The 14,337-nt window shown below is 38.0% G+C and overlaps 1 pseudogene; it reads right to left on the bottom strand.

Annotated features, from left to right (window-relative positions):
- Positions 1-1,953: 1,953 nt before the first annotated feature.
- LOC106700562 (olfactory receptor 5J3-like) lies at positions 1,954-4,074 on the bottom strand (annotated as a pseudogene).
- Positions 4,075-14,337: the final 10,263 nt, after the last annotated feature.

Raw genomic sequence — 14,337 nt, 5'->3', positions numbered from 1 at the left:
ACAAAAAAAAAAAAACTACAGGCCAATATTACTGATGAACATAGATGCAAAAATCCTTAACAAAATTCTAGCAATCAGAATCCAACAACACATTAAAAAGATCATACACCATGACCAAGTGGGCTTTATCCCAGGGATGCAAGAATTCTTCAATACCCACAAATCAATCAATGTAATACACCACATTAACAAATTGAAAAATAAAAACCATATGATTATCTCAATAGATGCAGAGAAAGCCTTTGACAAAATTCAACATCCATTTATGATAAGAACTCTCCAGAAAGCAGGAATAGAAGGAACATACCTCAACATAATAAAAGCTATATATGACAAACCTACAGCAAACATTATCCTCAATGGTGAAAAATTGTTAAACACTTTGGATTCACCTTTGACTCCTCCCTCCCTTACCATCTTGCCAGGTCCCTCATCAGTATATGTATTTTATTTGTCTTCTCACAATTTTCACCATGGCAGCACTGGTCTAATGTGCCATCAACTCTTGGCTAAATTGTTGTGCAGTCCCCTGCCTGGATTTCTGCCTTCCATTTTGCCATTCTATGGTGTATGCCTGAACCAATAGTTTAGGCAGAGCGAGTTTCTTAAATTGTAATTTGGATCATGTCACTTTTCTGTCTGACTCCCTCTGTGTCTTTTCTTCACTCAAACTCTAAGCCTGTACATATACAGACATGATCTAAACCTCTTTTCCTCTCTGGAAACATCTGTTTCACCTCTCTTTCCCTCTTTATTCCAGTTCTGATCTTTTTGTTATTTCTTGAACATCCTAAATCTTTTCTTCCCAGAAAATCTTCCTTTAGAAATTTTTATGCTATGAGGATCTTACATCTATTGTTTTTTCTCTTAACCAATGTATCTACTAGTGACACAGGTTCAGTTCTTCCTATCATGTCAAACATCTTTTTCTCAAAAGAAAGAAAAAGAAATCTTAATCTTTTTTCAAGCCTTGTGGGTGATTTTCATGAACTATCTCTTGAATATGTCCCCTTCTTTGTATTACTCTTCTTATCTATTTCAGAATAGCTTTTTCCTAATTTGTTCTTTTATTTTCCAAAATGTTGGTAACAGTGATATCCCAGGAAATTTCTTAAAGAATGCTATTTGCACATCACTGATACTCTCATTTATTAGCCATTGAGAGGTTGTAAAATGTGTTACACTGTTATTAAAGGCCTTCATATATATGGCAGTAAATAGCTTGCTAGACTTCTTTTCTACAGCTTTTGTTTTAGAATTCTATCCTAGAGCAAAATTCATATATTTGTTTATATGTTAATGGTCCTTCCCACTTACATCACCAGATTCTCTAGCAAGCTTTAGATCTACATACATTGAATCTGTTTAGTTTTGGACCAAACAGAGTAACTTGAACAATAAAAAGTACTCAGTAAAAATGTGTTGAATGAGCAAATTATAACTAATGAGCATTTCCTTAGCCATTTTTCTAAGCTATGTTTCTAAGATATTATAAGATATGAATGTAAGCATAAAATTGAAGATATAGTGAAACTTGAGTGATGGCATTTTTCGAACAAAAAGCAATGGTAATATCAAAGAAAACCATGCCAATGAAACATTTCAATTGTTGTCTGCAATAGCAGTGCATTTGACAAGCACCCGTTGTTGGAGTTTTCTATTAATTTGAGTCAATGACAGTTTCTTCTAAATTCATGGTGAGTTCTTTCAGAGTTTATTATATAGTTTGTTAGAAAAAAATATATCAGGTTTTCAAGAATGAAGCCATTAAGTTGCAAAACAATGAATGGTGAAATAGAGTGATTTTTAGTCTCCTTGTCAAACTCAACACTTATGTCTCAAATTGCATGAGTCTTGATTACAGTTGTGTTTGTTATTGTATTTGTTACACAATGTTTAAAAATATTTTTTTCAGATTAATATTAGATTGGAAAATCCACGGACAAAACTTTATCAAGTGGAGGTTCTCTTCTGCCATATTGACCATTTTGCTGCATCTTTTACATCCTTATTCCTCAGACTATAAATCAGTGGGTTTAGCATGGGGATCACCAATGTATAAAACATAGCAGAGACCTTCTCCTGTTCCAAGGAATACTGAGAGCTTGACTGGTTGTAGCTGAAGGTCACAGACCCATAAAATAAGGTCACAGCAGTCAGATGGGAGGCACAAGTGGAGAAGGCTTTGTGCCTTCCCTCAGCTGAGCTGATTCTCTGGATAGCAATGATGATGTGAATATAAGAGATCATGATGATAATAAAAGTGAACATTGCAATGACCCCAGAGAATATCAAAAGCAGCATTTCATTGTTATGAGCATCTGAACAAAAGAGATTCAAAAGAGGGGGAATGTCACAGAAATAATGACTCACAATGTTAGGACTACAGAAGTCTAGTTTTAGCAAACATATTGTGTGTGTCAGGGAGTTAAAGAGTCCTCCCAAGTAAGATAAAAGAACCATCTGAATACAAACCCGTTGGGTCATAATAACTGTATATAACAGGGGCTCGGCTGTTGTGACATAGCAGTCATAAGCCATCATAGACAGGAGAATGCCTTCTGTAGTTACATATAATGCAAAAAAGAAACTCCGTAGAACACATCCAGAAAAGGTGCTGGACTTATGCTTTTAAAGGAAATTGACCAGCATTTTACGGGAAAAGACAGTAGAGTTGCCAGGAGCCACCACGGGAGATCCCACCCATGACAAAGTTCATGTGGAAGAGACCTGACAGGCAAAGGTGGATCAGGCCTCGAGGGACCTTCTGAATCTGCTCGAGCATCTACCCCAAAACCAGAATCTGTTTGTCTTACTATTTCGTGCCATTCACCAACTCTTCTGACATTAACAGGGGGCTATCCCCAACCACCTTTCCCTGGAAAAAGTCAACTTAGGTTTTTAATTAATAAGTCTCCTGGGCATGAAAGGAATATTTCTATTTTAACCCCTCTGTTGGAATTCAAGCTTGCCTGACAGGTTTATCCATACTCTTGCAATTAACACACATGATTGTTCACAACTCCCCAACCTGGAAAGGCACGGGAAGCCAAAACATTCTAAAAGTCCTAATGAGCACAGGGTCCTTTAAGGGTGAAAAATTATTAGAATAGATAGTACTGGTAAAGGGCTTCATTATTGGGCCAATGCTTTCTGCCAAGTGCCCATATCCCTTATCCATTGTGCACCTGGGAGTGCATTGGTTAATATAGTTGGAATGTATGAAAAACAAGTAGCAGCCTTGGAATTAACCACATCAAACCTTTGAGCTAATTGGTTCTTTCTTTGTTTTGACCCACTGCACCTTTGCTCCATGAGAATGTAACTCTGTTTAGTACTTTCTGAGGCTGAGAGAAATAAAGAAAAAACACTTTAAGGGAAAACAAGTTTTCTGGCTGATCAACCTTTATCAAAAAAGAGTCATAATATGTCTACAGGCCTCCAAAGCCAGAAGATATTGTACACAACATTGTTTATGGGAAAGGTATGCAGAAAAAATCCTGGTTTTGATAAAGACAAAACAGTTGTAATGTTTGGGCTGACTCCGTATGACTTTGCATCTTTCATTTCCCTCTATGTACAAGTCAAGGTATAAAAGTTCCTTTTGAAAATAAAGTTATGGGCCTTGCTCAGCGAAGCTTGGTCTTCCCATGTCATTCTTGTTTTTCCTTTTCCCTCCTTTTCTCTCTCTGTTCTTCTTTCAGAATGACTCCTTGGAACATAGGAGCTTTATTGGCTTTCTGTGTAAACCAAGGAAGATCAAGCCCTGCTCTCTGCTTTGATATCCTTATTGCCTAAGCCGACATCCTGAGGATACCCCTGGATCCTGCTGGGGCTGGACCCCGGTATAGAGTAGCAGATATCACAAAAAGAGAGGTTGCCAAGGAAGAAGTACATTGGAGTATGAAGCTTGGCATTTAGTCAGATCAATATGATCATCCCCCAGTTGCCTATCAAAGTGATAAAATAAAGAAGGGGAAAAAAAAGCAGAAAGAGAGGGACCTGCAATTTATAATTTTCAGTTATACCTACCAGAAGGAATTCCTTCACACCTGTGTGATTCCAATCTGCCATGCCTCCAGGTTTGCATAGCTCTTTAGCTGCAGAATAAGATGGTATCACTCAGACACACACACACACACACACACACACACACACACAGATAGATAGATATATGATTTCTCCATGATCTGGTGTCCATAATAACAGGAAACATCTAGGTTTAGCCTGTAATTAGATGAAAAAATAAATTACCTCCAGCACCAGACCTTGTGTTTGCTAGACAATACATTTATAATGACTCACATTTTTGAAACTAGAGATTATTTTATTCCTTCCTTCCACATAGTCAACATTACAATAAGGAAACTATCTTAGACAATGAAACTACTAATTGGAAGAATTGACATTATAACCCATATATGGCTTATATCAACCACCTGACTTGGTCAACGGCACATACAAGTTCTCTGCTTACGAGGGTTACAAACTTTGTAATAAAAATTATTTCCTTACCTGTGGCTAACCTATTCCTATTTTTTAATACCCAGTTAACTTTTGACACTCTTACATAATATTCAACTCCTTTCGTAATGCTAAGATTCCCAACTTGGACAAACAAGGGCTGTGCCTTCCATGATAGTTGAAACAGGAGGAAGTGATAGAGACATATTTTCATTTACTATTTAGTATTAAAGCCCATAAAAAACTAGAAGTGTAATTTAACTTGATAATTTTTATATCACACTTTTGTATTTGCCTTCCCATCATTTTTTTTTAATCAACATGAAAACAACAAACCCAAAAACTTCATGTAAGAAGGTAAGGTGTGAGTGTGAAGTGTCAAAACTATTACTTTCTCATCCATGAGGATTTTTGTTTGTTTTGTTTTTATTAGCATTAAAATAACAAACCCAAAAAACGTCATGTGATGAGGCAAGGTGTGAGTGTGAAGTACCAAAATTATATTGGTCAGATATTGCCGGGAGCCAGCATATTGCATATTGAGTGCATATTGCATATTGCATATTGAGTGCAGCACTTTACACAGCATCATCTTTCAGGATCTGGACTAGCTCAACTGGAATTCTATCACTGCCGGGAGCCAGCGTGAGGAACTCCGCCCATGACAAAGGTCATGAGGAAGGAGGCTTGGCATACGCAAAGGTGGGATCAAGCCTCAGGAGTCCCCCTGGAAGTTCTCGAGCATCTACCCCAAAAACCAGAGTCTGCCTACTTTCTGCTTTGTGCTTTCACCTACACCTCTGACTTTATGGGGGGCTGTCCCCCACTACTTCTCTCTGAAAAAAGAGTTAGCTTACAGCTCCAGTTAATAATTCCTAGGTGTGACAGTGTTTCAACCTACAAACTCCTTTGGAAATCCTCTAGCTTGCCTGAATAGGTTTTCCGGCCACATGTGATTGTTCAGAGCCTCCCAACTGTGAGAGGCAGGAGATGTTCTAAACTGTCTAAACACAGATTCCTTTGAGTAGTTAAAAGACTGATTAGAAATTGTATTGGTGAAAGGTTTTTTCACTTATTGGGCCAATGTTTGCTGCTAAGTCTCCATACTCCTTACCTACCGTGTCTTTGGCAGTGTATTGATTGATATAATGGGTGTATAGAAATGCAAGTAGTAGCCTCAATGTTTATAACCTTGGACCCTTGAGTTAATTCTTTTCTTGATTGAGCCCACCTCACCTTTGCACTATAGGAATGCAGCTTTGTCCAATGCTTTTTTGGAGGCTGGTGCCTGACTTTGGAATAATCACCTTTAGAGAAAGATAAGTTTCTTAAAATGTTAACAGGCCTCCTGGCCAGAAGATGATGTAAATCACCTGAACTTTTGCATATGATAAGTTTGAAAGCCTGGCTTCGATTAGGACCAGGAACTGCTGTCCTTGCATGACTCTACCCCTTCCCTCATTATCCTCTATGCACAATTTAAGGTATAAAAACTACTTTGGAAAATAAAGTGTGGGCCTTGTTCACTGAAACTTGGTCTCCCCATGTCGCTCTCTCTCTCAAATTCTGGCTGAGTCTCCATCTGGAGCGTGGAACCCGCCATGCTTGCTAATTATGCCTGGGCTTCTAAGATCTGACCAGGGAGGCCTCAGTGTCTCCTCTCCTTCGGGAGAATGGAAGGATGCCTGCGGCCTATGTAAGTGGTGCAAACTTCTTGTCTTGAAGTTTTATTGGTCTCCCGCGTAATCCAAGCTACTCAACCTCTTTTCTCCACTAAATTTTCCTACTGAGCTATCCTCATCCTATTACTCTTTATATCTTTGATAAAATATTTAAATAAATAGGTTGCTGATGCCGTCCCCACTTCGAATGCCCTGGATCAGCCGGGGCTGGTCCCCGGCAAGATATGTTTTGCTTTTAAAAAATGTAGGCTGTCACTCAATTATACTCACTTTTTTGGCATGATATAATATTAACTCAACAATATTTATGATTCAATATCAATAAATTAAGCATTTGTATATACTTTCATGGGCTTCCCTGGTGACTCAGAGGTTAAAGCGTCTGCCTGCAATGCAGGAGACCCGGGTTCGATCCCTGGGTTGGGAAGATCACCTGGAGAAAGAAATGGTAACCCACTCCAGTATTCTTGCCTGGAGAAGCCCATGGATGGAGAAGGCTGGTAGGCTACAGTCCACGGGGTTGCAAAGAGTCGGACACAACTGAGCGACTTCACTCACTCACTTCACTTTCATATATTTAATATATACAATTTATTACATGAGGCCTTGCCAAGGAGCACTGCTGGGGTCCAGCCCCAGCAGGATCCAGGGGTACCCTCAGGATGATGGCTTAGGCGATAAGGATGGCAAAATGGAGAAATCAGAGGCTTGATCTTCCTTGATTAACACAGAAAGCCAATAAAGCTCCTGTGTTCCAAGGAGTCATCCTGAAAGAAGAACAGAGAGAGAAAAGGAGAGAAAAGGAAAAATAAGAATGACACAGGGAGACCAAGCTTCAGTGAGCAAGGCCCATAACTTTATTTTCAAAAGGAACTTTTATACCTTGACTTGTACATAGAGGGAAATGAAAGATGCAAAGTCATACAGAGTCAGACCAAACATTACATCTGTTTTGTCTTTATCAAAACCAGGATTTTTTCTGCATACCTTTCCCATAAACAATGCTGTGTACATTATTCTGGCCTTGGAGGCCTGTGGACATTTTATGACCCTTTTTTGATAAAGGCTGTTCAACCAGAAAACTTATTTTCCCTTAAAGTGTTTCTTCTTTATGTCTCCCAGCCTCAGAAAGTACTAAACAGAGTTACATTCTCATGGAGCAAAGGTGCAGTGGGTCACAACAAAGAAAGAACCAACTAGCTCAAAGGTTTGATGTGGTTAATTCCAAGGCTGCTACTTGTTTTTTTTTTTTTTTTTTTTTTTACATTCCAACTATGTTAACTAATGCACTCCCAGGTGCACAATGGAAAAGGGTTATGGGCACTTGACAGCAAGCATTGGCCCAATAATGAAGCCCTTTACCAGTACTATCTATTCTAATAATTTTTCACCCTTAAAGGACCCTATGCTCATTAGGACTTTTAGAGTGTCTTGGCTTCCTGTGCCTTTCAAGGTTGGGGAGTTGTGAACAAACGTGTGTGTTAATTGCAAGAGTATGGATAAACCTGTCAGGCAAGCTTGAATTCCAACAGAGGGGTTAAAATAGAAATATTCCTTTCATGCCCAGGAGACTTATTAACTAAAGCCCTAAGTTGACTTTTTCCAGAGAAAGGTGGTCAGAGATAGCCCCTATTAATGTCAGAAGAGTTGGTGAAAGGCACAAAACAGTAAGACAGACAGATTCTGGTTTTGGGGTAGATGCTCAAGCAGATTCAGGGGGTCCCTCGAGGCCTGATTCACCTCTGCCTGTCAGGTCTCTTCCGCATGACCTTTGTTATAGGTGGGATCTGCCATGGTGACTCTCGGCATAGCATCACTGTAAAGAACCCTGAGTTATTGCAGGGGACACTAAAGATCTGGGTTTGATCACTGGGCTGGGAAGAGCCCTTGAAGGAGGGCATGGCAACCGACTCCAGTATTCTTGCCTGGAGAATTATGATGGACAGAGGAGCCTGGTCAGACATGACTGAAGAGACTTAGCACACATGCATGCACACTTACTACATATATATTACTACTTTCTGCCAAGAAATGCTATATTTGTTAGAGATTAACAAGAAAAACGTCATACTCTCAAGGTGTTTACATGTTATTAAAGAAATGAATCAAATAAGCACCTCAGGATATGGATAATCTTGGGATGCAAAATTCAGGTATTGTTAAACAAAACCAAAATTTTCATTCTATTAGTACAGAGGTTCATCACTCACAAACTGAGATTATAAACTTGATCCTGTTTATATTTTAGATCAATTAATTTGGGAATCAAAGTCTACTATATCCAGGAAAAAGAAGAAATAATTTGTTGGAAAATATAAATAACTTTTTATTTATATTTTATATTTTATTTTTATATTTATATTTTATTTATATATTATTTTCCTGTTAAAATATCTAGATTGTAAAATACAGAATTGGTGTATTATAATTTGGTACTAGGTGATCAGTCTTGTCCAACTGTTTGTGACCTCATGGACCATAACCACTAAGCTCCTCTGTCTATGGAATTATCCCAATAAAGAATACTGGAAAGGATTGCATTTCCTCCTCCAGGGGATCTTCCAGACCCAGGGATCAAACCCCTGTGTCTTGTGTCTCCTGCATTTGCAGGAGAATTCTTTCACTAGTGTGCCACATGGGAAACCCAAAAGCATGTTTATGTCTTTTTTAATGGGAATCCCCCCTCTCCCCCACCCTGAGGCTTTTTAGTGTAATGGGGACATCATGTCACCGGTGTGTTAGGATGAAGATTGAAACAGACTGGAACCTGAGATCTGGGACTCTTTGTTACAGTGCTTGCACCTGGACAAATGTCTCCTTGAGCTGCAAAATACAAAGAAACTGTGAAGGACTCAGAGATAACTGTGCACATGCACAGTTGGGGCCGATTATGGACAACAAGATACAAAAAGACCAACCCTATCCCTCTCCACCCAAAAAATTAAATAAGACCAAAAACCCAAATGCCACTTCTAAAGAGCTGGGAGCAAAATTATGTTGTTGAGAGCAAAACCAGGGTACTTTGCATGCCCCCTGCATTTAATACCACCAAAAGGGTGGGGGAAACCATATAAATCACCCCTCCAGCCTGACTCTTGGGAGCCCCCTCTACTCTCATCCCATAAAAGGAACAGCTTGCCCCCCTTTGAGGAGCAAGCAAGGGAACCTATAATGGTTTTCACTCCACGCCACCCCGCTGCATCAGGGTCACAATAAAGCCATGCCAGAATTTCTTGCCTAGCCTCATCAATTTCTATTGATTAAGAAGGGTCAAAATTCTGACCAGTAAGAAGATGGTTTGAGTTCCAATATAACTCTTCCTTTGACCTGTTGCATATTCCTTGTAATAATATAAAGAAACAAATCAAACATGTGTGTATAAATTTCCCTTCATTATTCGGAGAAAGGGAGGGAAAAACGAAGTTCTGTGCCAGTTTAATTAGCATATGTCACTTGGAGGATGTAGTAGTGACCTGAAGCATGATACTGATAGACAAGCCTCAATGCCAGGACACAGGAAAACCAGGCGAGAATCCAACAGGTTAAACAGCAAGAGTTCTAACAACAGCTTTATCAATGGAACCCATAATAGAAAACACTAGATAGGGAAAAGTGTTACATAGCACTAAAGTATGATTTTCTCTCATGCTGTTAGAATTACAACTAGAACACAGGGTCATTCTGTCACTAAATTTGAGATTTCTGATACCAACCAGTATCATTTATCTGATAAAATTAGAGTCTGCTTTTGAACAATAATAATGGTAAGTATTCCCTTAGGAAAAAGAACTACTGGAAACAACATTTTTGTGACTGAAAGACATACTTAAATGCAATTCTCCCAAATCTCAGAAAGGTATCCTGAAAAGTCAAGATTCCCCAGAGAAAAGTATTTGTTTAAAAAGTATGAAATTCCTTCACTGTAGTTTACTTTTTACTTGTAACTCCAAACGGACATTAGAAAAAACACAATCAACAATGATCAAGGTCACAATAAAAAATATAATGGTGAGAGAAATCACAAAGTTAAAAGCATTTATCAGGATAATAGAAAAGTGATCCCAGCCAAGTATCTATCAAAACAGTCAAAACAATTTCAAAATGATGGTATAACCATGCTGTAAACCAAAACTGAACTATCTTACTATGTTCTCTCATGAAACTTTGCTTCCCAAATACAATTATGTTTTTATAATATTTACAACTGAAATTGTACAGTATTATGTGTAAACATTGCATTTCACTTTTATTTTGTTCATGTTGCTACAGTATATTGTATACAGGTACATATAGAATTGATTGCATGCTATATGAACTATTTGTTATTTATACATTCACAGCTATGCAAATTTATAAGTATAAAAATATGTATTTCCATGTTTAGCCACTCAGTTGAATCGGACTCTTTGGTGACCCCATGGACTGTAGTCCACCAGGGTCCTCTGTCCTTGGGATTTTTCAGGCAAGGACACTGGTGAGGGTTGCAGTATTTCCTTCTCCAGGGAGTCTTCCCGATTCAGAGGTTGAACCTTCATCTCATGTGTCTCCTGCACTGCAGGCAAACTCTTTACCTATTGAGCCATGGAGAAGCCAGTATAGAAATATACTTATAGCTTAAAATAATATAAACTATAATTTTATGATTAAAGTTGTTTATAAAACATCACTCCCACACACACACATAGAAACTTAAATAGCAGTCATTAATAAAAATTTAAAAATAAATACTATCAACAACCACCACCTTGACATAATGAAAGACTCAAAACTACATAGATCATACTGTCTAATTTTAATAAGACATATTGGGAATTTCCATGGTCCAGTGGCAGTCTTACTGCCAGGACTCCAGGTTGGATCCCTAGTCAGGGAACTAAGATCCTGTAAGCAGCACCATGTGGTCAAATAAAATAAAATAATAAAAAACAATACATATTTATTTGTAGACAACTTTATCCAGGCACAGTGGATTTGGAGTGGGAAGAAGCAGCAGCTTGTGGCAAAAGCATTCCTGTGTTCTGGAGATCAAGTGTCTGTGTGCATCACCAGCTTTTGTTACAGACAGGATGCAATGATAAACTCAATAAAAGTAGAAAATAATTCTTTAAATATTATTATTAGAACCATAAAACAAATGTAGAATAAAAATTCTTATTAATAAAACTATTGCTAATAAGACTAGGAAGAAATGCTTTTTCTAGTACTATAGCCAAGTAAATTAAAATTCTGAGATATAATATTCTACTTTCCATAGAATATCTCAAATTTACTGCAACTGTGAAAATGGCTTTCAGTTACCATGTGTGAAAATGAAAATGTTAAAATGTTAATCTTCAGTTGTGTCTGACTCTGCGAGTCGATGAACTGTAGCCTGCCAGGCTCCTCTGTCCATGAAATTCTCCAGGCAAGTACTGGAGTGGGTTATCATGCCCTCTCCATGAGATCTTCCCAATCCAGGAATTGAACCCAGGACTCCTACATTGTGGGCAGATTCTTTACCATTTGAACTACCTGGGAAGCCCCATATCAAATACCATAACCATACACAGACACATGAAAATATTGAACATATGTATTAAATAAATAGTTCCCATTCTCCAAAAAATGAGAAGAAATCATTTAAAAGATAAATAAAACACAGACTAGGATATTGTTATCTGGCTGTTTGAGAAAAATACTGAAATCATACAGCTGGTAACAGATTTTTATTGTGAAGTAACAGGAAATGTCAAAATTTTAAATAAAATTATTGCCACTTCCTAAAAATACTCACAGTTAAGCTCAGAGTAAGCAGAAGATCTAGAAAAGACCAAGTTTTCATGATCTTAAAGGACTTATTATTGAAAGTAAAGCTTTATTATATTTGCTTATTTTTATTTTGGGGCCACAGTTAGTATTAATAGCTCCTTGTGTAGAAGTGAATCTCAGATGTCCACAGGCTGAATCATTAGCATCTTTTCTATTCTCTTGAGACTGAAACTAATCAAAACTGCAAGTCGTCTAAATGGCTCTTCAGTAGGTGCCTCTGCTCTCACTTTTTATGTAAAATGTATTTATTTTTTAGATAAAGCAATTTAAAAATTGTGTTCTCTAAATCTTAAACATCTTGGGATAAAGTGTAACACAGAGGTGCAATTGCATCTAAATGCCATTGCAGAAACTAAAGATGTGTGTTTCAATGACATAGACACTACTCAGATAAGTGTTCAAATATTCTAATGGTGAAACAGCTGCAGTTGTCCTCTTTCCTGTAAAATGGAACCATTCAAGCATACTTAACTTACCTCATTGTTTCAGTATGAAATTGACCCAGTGACTCAATGGTAAATAATCCACCTGCAATCCAAGAGACATGGACTTGAACCCTGGGTCAAGAAGATCCCCTGGAGTAGGAAATGGCAACCCACTCCAGTATTCCTGCCTGGGAAATCCCGAGGACAGAGGAGCCTGATGGGCTGTAGTCTATGAGGTTGCAAAGAGTCAGACATGACTGAGTGACTAAACAACAGTGCACAATATCAGACTCCAAAATTTTAACAATAATTCACATTAAAGTTTTTTGAGAGATTACACATACACACACATGAAATTAATTCAATTGTATGCTCTCTTTTTGACTTATTAATATAATCAGTTCAGTTCAGTCGCTCAGTCATGTCTGATTCTTTGCAACCCCATGGACTGCAGCATGCCAGGTCTCCTTATCCATCACCTACTCTTGCAGTTTACTCAAACTCATGTCCATCGAGTCGGAGATGCCATCCAACCATCTCATCCTCTGTCGTCATCTTCTCCTCCTGCCTCCAATTTTTCCCAGCATCAGGGTCTTTTCAAGTCAGTCAGTTCTTCGCATCAGGTAGCCAACATATTGGAGTTTCAGCTTCAGCATCAGTCCTTCCAATGAATATCCAGGACTGATTTCCATTATGATGGACTGGTTGTATCTCCTAACTGTCCAAAGGACTCTCAAGAGTCTTCTCCAACACCACATTTCAAAAGCATCAATTCTTTGGTGCTCAGCTTTCTTTATAGTCCTACTCTCACATCCATACATGACTACTGGAAAAACCATATCTTTGACTAGATGGACTTTTGTTAGCAAAGTAATGTCTCTGCTTTTTAATATGCTGTCTAGGTTGATCATAGCTTTTCTTCCAAGAAGTAAATGTCTTTTAACTTCATGGCTGCCGTCATCATCTGCAGTGCCCCCAAAAATAGTCTCAAACTGTTTCCATTGTTTCCCCACCTATTTGCCGTGAAGTGATGGGACCGGATCCCATGATCTTAGTTTTCTGAATGTTGAGTTTGTTTTAAGCCCTTCCAATATAGGTAGATGTAAGGGTTCAGCCCCTGGGTTGGAGAGATCCCCTGGACAAGGGCAGGGCAACACACTCTAGTATTCTTGCCTGGAGAATCCCATGAATAGAAGAGCTTGGTAGGCTGCAGTCTATAGCGTCTCAGAGAATAAGATATGACTGAAGTAACTTAGCATGCATGTATGTAAGATATGATAAAACCATGTTGGTTTGTTTGTTTGCTTTTACCACACTAGTGACTAATTTTCTATAAAAATACAATGAAGCATAAGCATATATAGTTAGGACTAATAGTGATCTTTCAGTTAAAAGGACTACATGTACTCTCTATCATGCTTAACAATGTTTGCAGTCACTAAAACAAAATATGGATTCTCAGTGTTATTTATGAATCTCCATTCTTATCAAGGTGGCAAATGTTACCTCATGTTTTTAAATATATATATATATATATATATATATATATATATATATATATATTACTTACTTCTGAGAAAAAAATTAGTTACAGATAAATTGTTTGAATGACAAACTACCCAACAATTGCACTCACTTCACATTCTAACAACGTAATGTTCAAAATTCTTCAAGCTAGGCTTTAGCAGGATGTGAATCAAGAACATTCAGATGTACATGCTGGGTTTAGAAAAGGCAGAAGTTCAGAGATCAAATTGCCAACATTAATTGGATCATAGAAAAAGCAAGATAATTCCAGAAAAACATCTACTTCCACTTCTTTGAATACACTAACGCCTTTGACTGTGTGGATCACAACAAACTGTGGAAAATTCTTCAAGAGATGCAAATACCAGTCCATCTTACCTGTCTCCTGAGAAACCTATGTGCAGGTCAAGAAGCAACAGGACCTTATATGG

The sequence above is a fragment of the Bos mutus genome, chromosome 28, assembly GCF_027580195.1.
Source record: "Bos mutus isolate GX-2022 chromosome 28, NWIPB_WYAK_1.1, whole genome shotgun sequence".
In the NCBI taxonomy this organism is placed as follows: domain Eukaryota; kingdom Metazoa; phylum Chordata; class Mammalia; order Artiodactyla; family Bovidae; genus Bos; species Bos mutus.
This window is presented reverse-complemented; position numbering and strand designations above follow the sequence as displayed.